At 37.1% G+C, this 12,021-nt stretch overlaps 1 pseudogene; it reads right to left on the bottom strand.

The window, feature by feature from the left end:
• Positions 1-2,626: 2,626 nt before the first annotated feature.
• LOC114505481 lies at positions 2,627-9,963 on the bottom strand (annotated as a pseudogene).
• Positions 9,964-12,021: the final 2,058 nt, after the last annotated feature.

Below are 12,021 nucleotides of genomic sequence, written 5' to 3'. Positions count from 1 at the left end.
GCTGATTTCTGAAAAGAGACCTTGCAGGCAAGAAGGGGCTGGAAAGAAGTATTCCAACTCATGAAAGGCAAGGACCTACACCCAAGATTGCTCTATCCAGCAAAGCTTTCATTTAGAATGGAGGAAGGGCAGATAAAGTGTTTTTCAGATAAGGTCAAGTTAAAGGAGTTCATCATCACCAAGCCCTTATTATATGAAATGTTAAAGGGACTTATCTAACTAAAAGAAGATAAAAAATATGAACAGTAAAATGACAGCAAACTCACAATTGTTAACAACCACACCTAAAACAAAAAAACAAAAACAAAAACAAACTAAGCAATCAACTAGAACAGGAGCAGAACAACAGAAATGGAGATCACATGGAGGGTTAGCAACAGGGGGGTGGGAGGAGGAGAGAGGGGGAAAAGGTATGGAGAATAAGTAGCATAGATAGTAGGTAGAAAATAGACAGGGTGAGGGCAAGAATAGTATGCAAAATATAGAAGCTAAAGAACTTATGACACATGGACATGAACTAAAGGAAGGGGATGTGGGTGGGAGAGGGTGTGCAGGGTGGAGGGGAATGAAGGGGGGTAATGGGACAACTGTAATAGCATAATCAATAAAATATATTTTAAAAAGTAATGATAGAAAACTTCCCTAATTTGATGACAGAAAAAGCCACAAAAGTCCAGGAAGCAGAGAGGGTCCCAATGAAGAGGAGCCCAAAGAGGTCCACTCCAAGACATATCATAATTAAAATGGCAAAATTTAAATACAGAGAATCTTAAAGGCAGCAAGGGAGAAACAATAAGTAACATGCAAGGGATCCCCTATAAGGGTAGTGCTTGACTTCTCAACAGAAACACTACAAACCAGAAGGGAATGACAAGAAATATGAAAAGCAATGAAAAGCAAAGGCATGCAACCAAGACTACTCTATCCTGTGAGGCTCTCAATTAAAATGGGAGGCAAAATAAGGAATTTCCTAGACAAAAGAAGGCTGAAATAATACACAACCACCAAACCAGCACTACAAGATATGCTAAAGGGACTGCTTTAAGAAGAGGAACAAGAAGAATGAGAGAGAAAAGAAGATGGGTACAAAGGGAGTAAAATGGCAATGAATAAGTACCTATCGATAATAACCTTAAATGTAAATGGATTAAATGCTGAAATCAAAAGACATAGGGTAGCTGAAGAGACAGGAAAACATGATCCACACATACGCTGCTTACAAAAGACCTACCTCAGAAAAAAATACCTGCACAGACTGAAAGTGAAGAGTTGGAAAAAATATTCCAAGCAAATGGACAAGAAAAGAAGAAAAGCTAGTTTAGCAATGCTTATATCTGGCAAAATATATTTCAAAACAAATTCCATAAAAAGAGACACAGAAGGACAATTCATAATACTCAAGAGAAGAATCAATCAAGAAGACCTAAGTATTATAAACACATATGCACTCAACATAGTAGCACACAAATATTTAAGAAAAATCTTGGAGGAAATTGAGAAAAATATAGAAAGCAACACACTTATACAAGGGGATTTTAACACCCTACTGTCAAAAATGGATAGATCTTCCAAACAAAATATCAACAAGGATATTGTGGCATTGATCAATGTCCTAGATCAAATGGAATTAACTGATACATATATGAAACCTTTCACCCCAAAGAAACAAAATACACATTATTTTCAAATACACATGGAATATTTTCAAAGATAGATAGCATGATAGGACAACTAAAGAAACCTCAAAAAGTTCAAGAAAATTGAAATCATATCAAGGATTTTCTCTGACCACAAGGGACTGAAACTAGAAACCAAACTCAGGGAAAAAAAAACTCAAAAACACTCAAATCCATGGAGATTAAATAGCATGCTATTAAACAATGAATGGGTTAACAGTGAGATCAAGGAAGGAATCAAAACATTTCTGGAAATAAATAAAAATTAGCACACAACAGTCCAAAACTTGGGACAGAGCAAAGGCAGTCCTCAGAAGGAAGTTCAAAATGATACAGGCCTACCTAAAAAATAAACATTTCAAACAAACAACCTAACCCTATGCCTACAAGAACTGGATGAACAACAACAATGACAACCCAGAACAAGTAGAAGGAAGGAAATAACCAAGATCAGAGCAAAATTAAATGACATAGAGACTAAAAGAAAAATTCAAGGAGTCAATAAATCCAGGGGCTGGTTCTTTGGAAAGATAAACAACATCAACAAGCCTTTAAGCAGACTCATCGAGAAAAATAGAGAAAGAACCCAAGTAAACAAAATCAGAACTGAAAGAGGAGAGATTACAATTGATACTACAGAAATACAAAGTACTGTTATAAATTACTACAAAAAACTATATGCCAAAAAAATCGAAAACCTGGGTGAAGTGGACAAATTTCTAGAAAAATATAATCTTCCAAAATTGAATTAAGGAAAAGCAGAAAGCCTGAACAGACAGATAACAGCTCATGAAATTGAATCAGTAATAAAAAATACTTCCGGCACACAAAAGCCCTGTACTGGACATTTTCACAGGAGAAATTTAGAAAACACTTAAAGAAGAGCTAACTCCTGTTCTTCACCAGCTATTACAAAAAAATCCAAGAAATGGGAAGACTCCCAAACTTTTTTACAAGTCCAGCATCATCCTAGCCCCAAAACCAGATAAAGACAAAACAAAGAAAAAAAACTAGAGGCCAATGTCACTGATGAACACAGACATTAAAATCCTTAACAAAATATTGACAAATCAAATATAGCAATGCATCAGAAAGATCATACAACTTGATGAAATGATTTTTATTCCAGGAATGCAAGGATAGTACAACATTCACAAATCAATAAATATGATTCACCACATAAACAAAAGGAAGGATAAAAACCACATGATTATATCAGTAGCTACAAAACAAAGTTTTGAAACAATCTAGCACCAATTTATGATAAAAACTCTCAGCAAAGTGGGAATAAAAGAAGCATACCTAAACATAATAAAGGCCATATATGAAAACCCACAGCCAACATCATACTCAATGGGCAAAAACTATAAGCATTCCCCTTAAGATCAGGGACAAGACAGGGATGTCTGCTTTCATCTCTCTTATTCAACATGGTACTAGAAGTCCTAGTCACAGCAATCGGACAATAAGACGAAATAAATGTCATCCAAATTGAAAAGGAAGAAGTTAAACTGTATTTAGAGATGACATGATATTGTACATAGAGAACCCCAAAGATTTCACCATGAAACTACTAGAACTGATGAATGAATTTCAGCAACATAGTGGGATACAAAATTAATATCCAGAAATCAGTTGCATTTTATATGCCAATAATGAACTAACAGAAAGGGAAATTAAGAAACCAAGCCCATTCACAATTGCTTCAAAGAGAATAAAATATCTAGGAATAAACCTAACCAAGGATGTGAAAGCCCTGTACTCAGAAAATTATAGAAGATAAAAATAAGTGGAAGCACATACTATGCTTATGGATAGGAAGAATTAACATTATTAAAATGTCCATACTACCCAAAGCAATGCATAGATTCAATGAAATTCCTATCAAAATTCCAATGATGTATTTCACAGAACTATAAAAAATATTTCAAAAATTTATATAGACATAAAAGGCTATGTATAGCAGCAGTGATCCTGAAAAAGAAGAACAAAGTTGGAGGAATCACACCACCTAATATCAAGCAAAACTACAAGGCCATACTAGTCAAAACAGCCTTGTACTGGCATTAAAACAGACACATAGATCAATGGAACAGAATAGAGAGCCCAAAAATAAACCTAAACCTTTATAGTCTATTAATATTTCACAGAGGAAGCAAGCACATACAGTGGGCTAAAGATTGTAAATGGTGTTGGGAAAATTGGACAGATAAGTGCAGAAAAATGAAACTAGACCACATTCCTATACCACATACAACAATAAATTCAAAGTGAATTGCCCAGGCTGATGTGACTCAGTGGATTGATCGCTGGCCTGTGAACCAAAGGGTTGCCGGTTCAATTTCTAGTCAAGGTACGTGCCTGGGTTGCAGGCCAGACCCCCAGTAGGGGGTGCATGAGAGGCAAACACACAGTGGTGTTTCTCTCCCTCTCTTTCTCTCTCCCTTCTCTTCTCTCTACAAGTAAATAAATAAAATGTTTTAAAAATGGATTAAAGACTTAAATATTAGACCTAAACCAAAAAATAGTAGAAGAAAACACAAGCAGCAAAATCTCAGACATTGCTGGTAGAAATACTTTTATCTGATATATCTCCCCAGTCAAGGGAAGCAAAAGAAAAAATAACCAAATGGGACTTCATCAAACTAAAAAGTTTTTGCACAGCAAAGGAAATCATCAACAAAATAAAAAGAAAAGCTAGAGAATGGGAGAACATTATCCCTGATATATCTGATAAGGAATTAATATCCAAATTTATAAAGTAATTACAAAATTAACATTAAAAAATCCCAACCCAAATAAAAATGTGCAAACACAATTCACATGAAACATTTTCAAAGATAGATCACATGGTAGGACACAAAACAAGCCTCAACAAATTTTAAAAAATGAAATCATATCAAGTATTTTCTCTGACCACAGGGACTGAAACTAGAAACCAATCTCAAGGAAAACAATTCAAAAACACTCAAATTCATGGAGATTGAATAGCATGCTATTAAACAATGAATGGGTTAAGAATGAAGTCAAGGAAGAAATCAAAAACTTTCTGGGAACAAATGAAAATGAATTCACAACAGTCCAAATTTTATGGGACACAGTGAACACAGTCCTGAGAGAAGTTCATAGTGATACAGACCTACATAAAAAAAAGATAGAAGCACTTCAAATAAACAACCTAACCCTACATCTACAAGAACTGGATGAACAACAACAAACAAAGCACAGAGCAAGTAGAAAGAAGGAAATAACTAAGATGAGAGCAGAATTAGGTGACGTGGAGACTAAATGAACAATTGTAAGGATCAGTAAACCCAGGAGTGGGTTCTTTGAAAAGATAATCAAAATTGAAAAGCCTTTAAGCAGACTCATCCAGAAGAAAAGAGAACCCAAATAAACACAATCAGAAATGAAAGAGGAGAGATTACAACTGATACCACAGAAGTACAAAGGATTGTAAGAAATTACCACAAAGAAGTGCATGCCATGAAATTTGAAAACCTGGATGAAATTGACAAATATCTAGAAAAATATAATCTTCCAAAACTGAATGAAGAAGAAGCAGAAAGCCTGAACAGCTGATGGTATCAAAGCAGTCATCAAAAAACTCCCAGCACACAAAAGTCCTGAACTGGATCATTCCACAGGAGAATTTTACAAAATGCTTCAAGAAGAGCTAACCCCTGTCCTTCGCAGACTATTCCAAAAAGTCCAAAAACAAAGAAGACTCCCAAACTCTTTTAATGAAGCCAACATCATCCGAATCCCCAAACCACATAAAGACAAAGAAAGTAAACTACATGCCAATATTGCTGATGAACTTAGATGCTAAAATCCTCAACAAAATATTGGCAAACTGCATCCAGCAACACATGAAAAAGATCATGCACCATGATCAAGTGGGATTCATCCCACGGGTGCAAGAATGGTACAATATTTGCAAATCAATAAACTTAATACATCACATAAACAAAAGGAAATACAAAAATCACATGATCATATCAGTAGATGTGGAAAGTGCATTTGATAAAGTACAGCACCCATTTATGATAAAAACTCTCAGCAAAGTGGGAATAGAGGGAGCATTACTCAAAATAATAAAGGCCATATATGAGAGAACTACAGCCAACATCATACTCAATGGGCAAAAACTAAAACCTTTCCCACTAAGATCAGGAACAAGACAAGGATGTCTGTTTTCACCACTTCTATTCAACATAGTATTGAAAGTCCTAGCCACAGCAATCAGACAAGAAAAGGAAATAAATGGCATCCAAATTGGAAAGGGGGAAGCAAAACTGACAGTTTGCAGATGACATGATAGTGTACATAGAAAATCCTATAGACTCTACCAAAAAAATTCTCGACCTAATAAGTGAATTTGGCACAACAGCAAGATACAAAGTCAATATTCAGAAATCAAAGACATTTTTGTACACCAACAATGAAATATCAGAAATCAAAATCAGGGAAAAAAATCCCATTTGATATAGCAACAAGAAAGATAAGTACCTAGGAATAAACCTAACTAAAGAGGTAAAAGACCTGTACTCAGAAAACTATACAATGCTGAAGAAAGAAATTAAGGAAGACACAAACAAATGGAAGCATGTACCATGTTCATGGATAGGAAAAATTAACTTCATCAAGATGTCCATACTACCCAAAGCAATTTATAGATTCAACACAATCCCTATTAAAGCACCACTGATATATTTCACAGATATAGAACAAATATTTCAAAAATTTATATAGCACCATAAATGATCCCAAATAGCTGGAGTAATTCTGAGAAATAAGAACAATGTAGGAGGGATTACAATGCCTGATATCAAACTGTATTATGAGGCGACTGTAATCAAAACAGCCTGGTACTGGCATAAGGACAGACACATAGAACAATAGAATAGAATGGAGAGCCCAGAAATAAACCCAAGTCTCTATGGTCAATTAATATTTGACAAACAGGGCAGAAGCATGAAATGGAGTAAAAATATCCTCTTCAACAAATAGTGTTGGGAGAGCCACACAGCTCCATGAAAAAAAAAAAAAAAAGAAGAACCTCAATCACCAACTTACACCGTACACAAAAAATAAATTCAAGGTGGATAAATGACTTAAACATAAGTGATGACACCAGAAAAGTCCTAGAGGAGAACATAAGCAACACAATCTCAGATATTCCATAGAGCAATATTTTCACTGATATGTCCTCCAGCGCAAGGGACATAAAGGAAAGAATAAACAAATGGGATCTCATCAAAATAAAAAAGCTTCTCCATGGCTAAAGAAAACAGCATTAAAACGAAAAGAGAACTAACCATATGGGAAAACATATTTGTCAATGATACCTCAGACAAGGGCTTGATCTCCAAAATATATAAAGAACTCACATGACTCCACTCCAGGAAGACAACCAACACAATTGAAAATGGGCAAAAGACTTTAACAGACACTTCTCCAAGGAGGACACACAGAGGATCCAGAGACACATGAAAAGATGCTCAGCATCACTAGCCATCAGAGAGATGGAAATTAAAACCACAATGAGATACCACTTCACACTGGTCAGAATGGCCATCATAAACAAATCAACAAGCAATAAATGTTGGAGAGGATGTGGAGAAAAGGAAACCCTAGTGTACTGCTGAAGAGAATGTAGATTGGTGCAGCCGCTGTGGAAAACAGTATGGAATTTTCTCTGAAAACTAAAAATGGAACTGCCTTTTGACCCAGCAATTCCACTGCTAGGATTATACCCTAAGAACCCTGAAAGTTCAATGCAAAAGAACCTATGCACCCCAATGTTCATAGCAGCACAATTCACATTAGCCAAGTGTTGGAAGCAACCTAAGTGCCCATTAGTAAATGAGTGGATCAAAAACCTAGGGTACATTTACACAGTGGAATACTAAGCAGAAGAGAGAAAGAAGGAGCTCCTACCCTTTGCAACAGCATGGATGGAACTGGAGAGCATTATGCTAAGTGAAATAAGCCAGTCAGTGAAAGACAAATACCGTATGATCTTGCCTATACATGGAATCTAATCATCAAAACAACAAGCAAGCAAAATATAACCAGAGACGCTGAAATTAAGAACAAACTGACAGTAACCAGAAGGGAGGTAGGAGGGGATAATGTGGGGAAAAGGGGGAAGGGTTTTCAGAACAACTATAAATGACACATGGACAAGATCAAGGTGGGTGGAATCAGGGGATGTAGGTGGGATGGCTGGGGTGGAGGGGAGTGGCTGGGAGAAAAGATAGACAACTGTACTTGAAGAACAATAAAATAAAATAAATACATCTAATAAAAATTTAAATTTGATAAAGCACCCCAAAAGATTTTAGAAGTCCCCCAGAAGTTCACCTTGAGACAGAATAACTTGAGGCTGCTCTATGTTGGTGGCAGTGGTGGTGCCAACAGTGCTGTCACCTGCATTCAGTGCTCACATAATGTATTAGCTAGTGTTTACAATGGATTCCATGACTTCCTGACACAAAAGCATTGGGAGGCTTATGGTGCACAGAGGCCAAAGAACCAACATGGCAGATTAGCTCATCCAGCAGAGTTGATTCAATAGGTTCTGTCTCCTCAGAGATCATGGCTTCTCACACAAGACTACTTTTTTGTTGTGCCAGCGTCTGTTGAGAGAAGCCACCAATAAATATAGCCCCTATCTTGAAGGTCAGGGTTTTCCTAATCCTGTTTTGCCAAACTGAAGACCTGCTGTACTGGATCCTGTATTTCTCATGGTTTCTTGAGAAATAGCTTCACTATGGAAGTAAGAAGAGTGAGCTGCACCTGGGTGCTTTCATCATGAAAACCCTTCAGGAAGCTCTCTAGCAACTCATCTGCATTGTCAATTTGTAATACTCTCCCACAATCCAAATCATAGCTGCTTGAGCATCTGGCTCATCCAACAAATGTAAGTTCTCACGCAGAGTAGCAATGATACTTTCATACTTATTGGGGTACTTGCAGAAGATGTCCCTAATGACAACAATTGCATCTTGACCATATAATTTACTTTGGTCTGCCTGATCTCAGGCAGTGTGCTTACACAACGTTCTGCAGATTGGTTCACCTTGATGGCACACTGTCTAATGCCCCACACAACTTTTCAAAGTCAACACCAACCTTTGTAGTGTATTCCTTCAGTTCTGCCAGAACCTGAGCAATATTGGCTTGGAATGGCATTCAAATCATGATGTCCAACTTCTCTAGTTTAACATGCATGAGATCATTATACTTCACAAAGAAGACTTTATTTCCTGCTTTAAGATTTCAGGCCTTTTATGGACAATTAGGTTGATTCCTTGGGGCAATATACTGCACCTCTGGTTCTGAGACTACAAAGTAACAGGTGGAGGGGCCAACTTCTTCAGCAACATACTGTAGTAAGTAAAGTCCTTGGGTAGCAAATCTAGAAATTTCATTAGGACTCCTACTGCTGGAAGCACCACTGCTGAGTTGGCATGACATAGCCCAGGAGTTACCTGTTCACAGATGTTCTGAATATCCTAGTCACCTTTAGGATTCTAATTGGACAGGAAGTCCAAGATGAAAATCTCACCTCATTCCATCTACTCATTCAGGGCTGTCAGCAGCTCATTAATGTTCTGTAGGTTTAAATCAAGTAAGTTGCTGTTTGGGTAAGATTCAGTGATTTCAGATAATGCACAACATTAGCTACCATCATTTGTTTTGAATTTGCCATGAGGTCCCGCAAATAACCCAGAAATCCCTGATCTTCCACCATTTGGGCATTGGCATCATGGAGTTTTGCCATGCAGACAGCTGCTGTTTTCTGAAAATAGGGATCTTCACCTTTGAAACACTTGCAGAGAGGCCCACAGAGATATTCTATAAATTTGTCCACCTAGATTCACCCCATGGTTCTGACTGCCAAGGCTTGAATTAGAGGACTGGGATCTTCACAGTACTTCACAAAGCTGCTGATGTCCATGATGGCCATATCTGACTGATTCTTGCCATAGTTTATCAAGTAGAGATACACAAAGCTTCTTTAGTTCCAGGTTGTCAGACTACATATAATTCACTACATCTGTAAAGAGGGAGCTAATACCCTTCCCTACAATCATAGCACCAGTCACTTGCTTCACAGCCTCCTTCCTCTTTTCTTTCTTTTCATTGTTGAGTGTAGCTTTTAATTCAAAAATTTCTTTTTTTATCGGTTGTGAAGTACTTGGAGCCAGTCATGGTGTTGTCTTTTTAATATATACCAGATGCAAGGGCAGGGTTGGTGGTAGTAGCCAGAGAGCACAGCCTGAGTGGTATAGTAATGGTTTCCTGCATGTCCAGGAGACAGAAAAATCTTAGATAGATTTGCATTGTCTTCTTTCTGCCCCTAGCCCACACACCCATACACATAAACTTTTCATATCTCCTGGAAACAACTGATCCCCTTTTAGCTCTTCCCTGGTTGAAGTCAGACAGGAAAAAAAACATTATACTATTTCCTCTATCCAGGAAAGTTATAGGGAAAGGAAGAGAGAGAAGGAGACATGAATGGCTGGAAGCACTTTCAATTAGTGAGAGTGTTCCTGTAAGATGGGGTCAGGACAACTACTAAGGTTTAGATTTGAATTACTTTAAACTTAGTCCTCAGATGACAGAAACTCAGTCAGCTGAAACAAACACATGGCTGGGTTGAAATGTCTAGGAGAATCATGGGGCAGGTCCAGAGGAAGCTATACTATTTTTAGCAGTCCTCCAACATGACAGACCCCTAGTCTCATCTCTGGAAAAAATGGGGCAGAAAAGAATGCTTAATGAGGTGCATTGTGATTGTCAAGGAGGGAACTTCCCACCAAGGTCCCAACCCTCAACTCAAAGGGCTCCTTTTTTTATGAAGGTCTCTGACTGAAACCAATGACAGCTCTATGCTTGTGTGCAAGAGACATGCAGGGAGTCAGGTGAAGACCATGGGTGTCATGATTACCCAGCACCAGAGTTGCAAAATGCAGACACTGTAGCATTTTAGGAGGTGCAGATGCTGACTGCAATCTGCCTAAGCCCAAAGTTAAGGGCTCTGGAAAAACACAGAATTAAAGGGATACATACAGAAAAGAAAAAGAAAGTATTTTCCAGGACATTTGCATTGCCTAAGTGAAATCATCGATCTTTGAAACCTTAGTAAACAAATGATAACAGGAAAAAGTTGAGATATGGAAGGCTATAAAACTAGCATGCATTTAGTTTAAAACAATTTCCCATGAAATGCTAGGAAAAAAGGGACTTGCTTCAAACACTGTTCCAGTGTAAGATGTTCTTAAAAATGTCTGTGATGGTGTTTTGTATTTAAGGCTAGGAGGGTGCTATTCTAGAAAATGGACAGAAAAATAGATAGGAAAGGAATTACAAAAGCTATAGAAAAAGGAATTTCAACACCTATAAGAATCTAAGGGTACTTGACATTTCATATCAGTGCAACTGGAAAAATAATGCTCAAGTCCCCGAATGATTACATTGAAATAACAAAAAAAATGCCCTAGCTGGTATGGCTAAGTGGATTGAGCACTGGACTGTGAAGCAAAAGGTCACCAGTTTGATTCCCAGTCTGGGCACATACCTGGATTGCAGGTCAGGTCCCACTAGGGGGCACATGAGAAGCAACTACACATTGGTGTTTCTTTCCCCTTCTTTCTCACTCCCTTCCCCTCTCTGTAAAAATAAATAAATAAAATATTAAAAATAATTTGCACTCTATTTTTTTAAACCCCGAAGTATAAAAAAAGGTTCAAATCCAGGTACATATTTTGCAGGCAATTACCCCATGGGCTAACCTCATATGGTTTTGTTTCCCCACATTATTTTTCTCCAGATTCAATAGCATTTTTAAATCTGAACAGTAAAATAATTTGGAGATAGACATGAATAGGGATATGGACATGGATTTAGACTTAGATTATGTCTCTACAAATGTAGTGGGAAGGGTAAAAGAAATATACTCCAAGAATTTTTTTAAACTTTTGCTTCAAATTAATATCTTCTCCAAAATCAAGTCATTTTCCATAGAACTACAATGTTATTGTGTTTTATATAACCCTAAAATGGAATGTTCAAATGAATGCAATGAGAACAGATTCTCACATGGACCCTATACTACCCCAGAGCCAATATGTTCTTCCTTTGGTCTTCTAGTACCCTATTGCTTCATGTTCTACTTCAACTAATTAAACTACAAATTATTATGACTCTAATATCCTTGAGTTTCATTGGTCATTTTCAAACTATAGATAGAATTGTCAGTTATTTATCCACTAAGTAGCATACATTTATTGTGTGCTACTTCTATGGCAGGAACCATATTATGCCCTGA

The sequence above is a fragment of the Phyllostomus discolor genome, chromosome X (genome assembly GCF_004126475.2).
Source record: "Phyllostomus discolor isolate MPI-MPIP mPhyDis1 chromosome X, mPhyDis1.pri.v3, whole genome shotgun sequence".
Lineage (NCBI taxonomy): Eukaryota > Metazoa > Chordata > Mammalia > Chiroptera > Phyllostomidae > Phyllostomus > Phyllostomus discolor.
The sequence above is the reverse complement of the archived record's forward strand: the minus strand, read 5'-3'. Positions and strand labels throughout refer to the sequence as shown.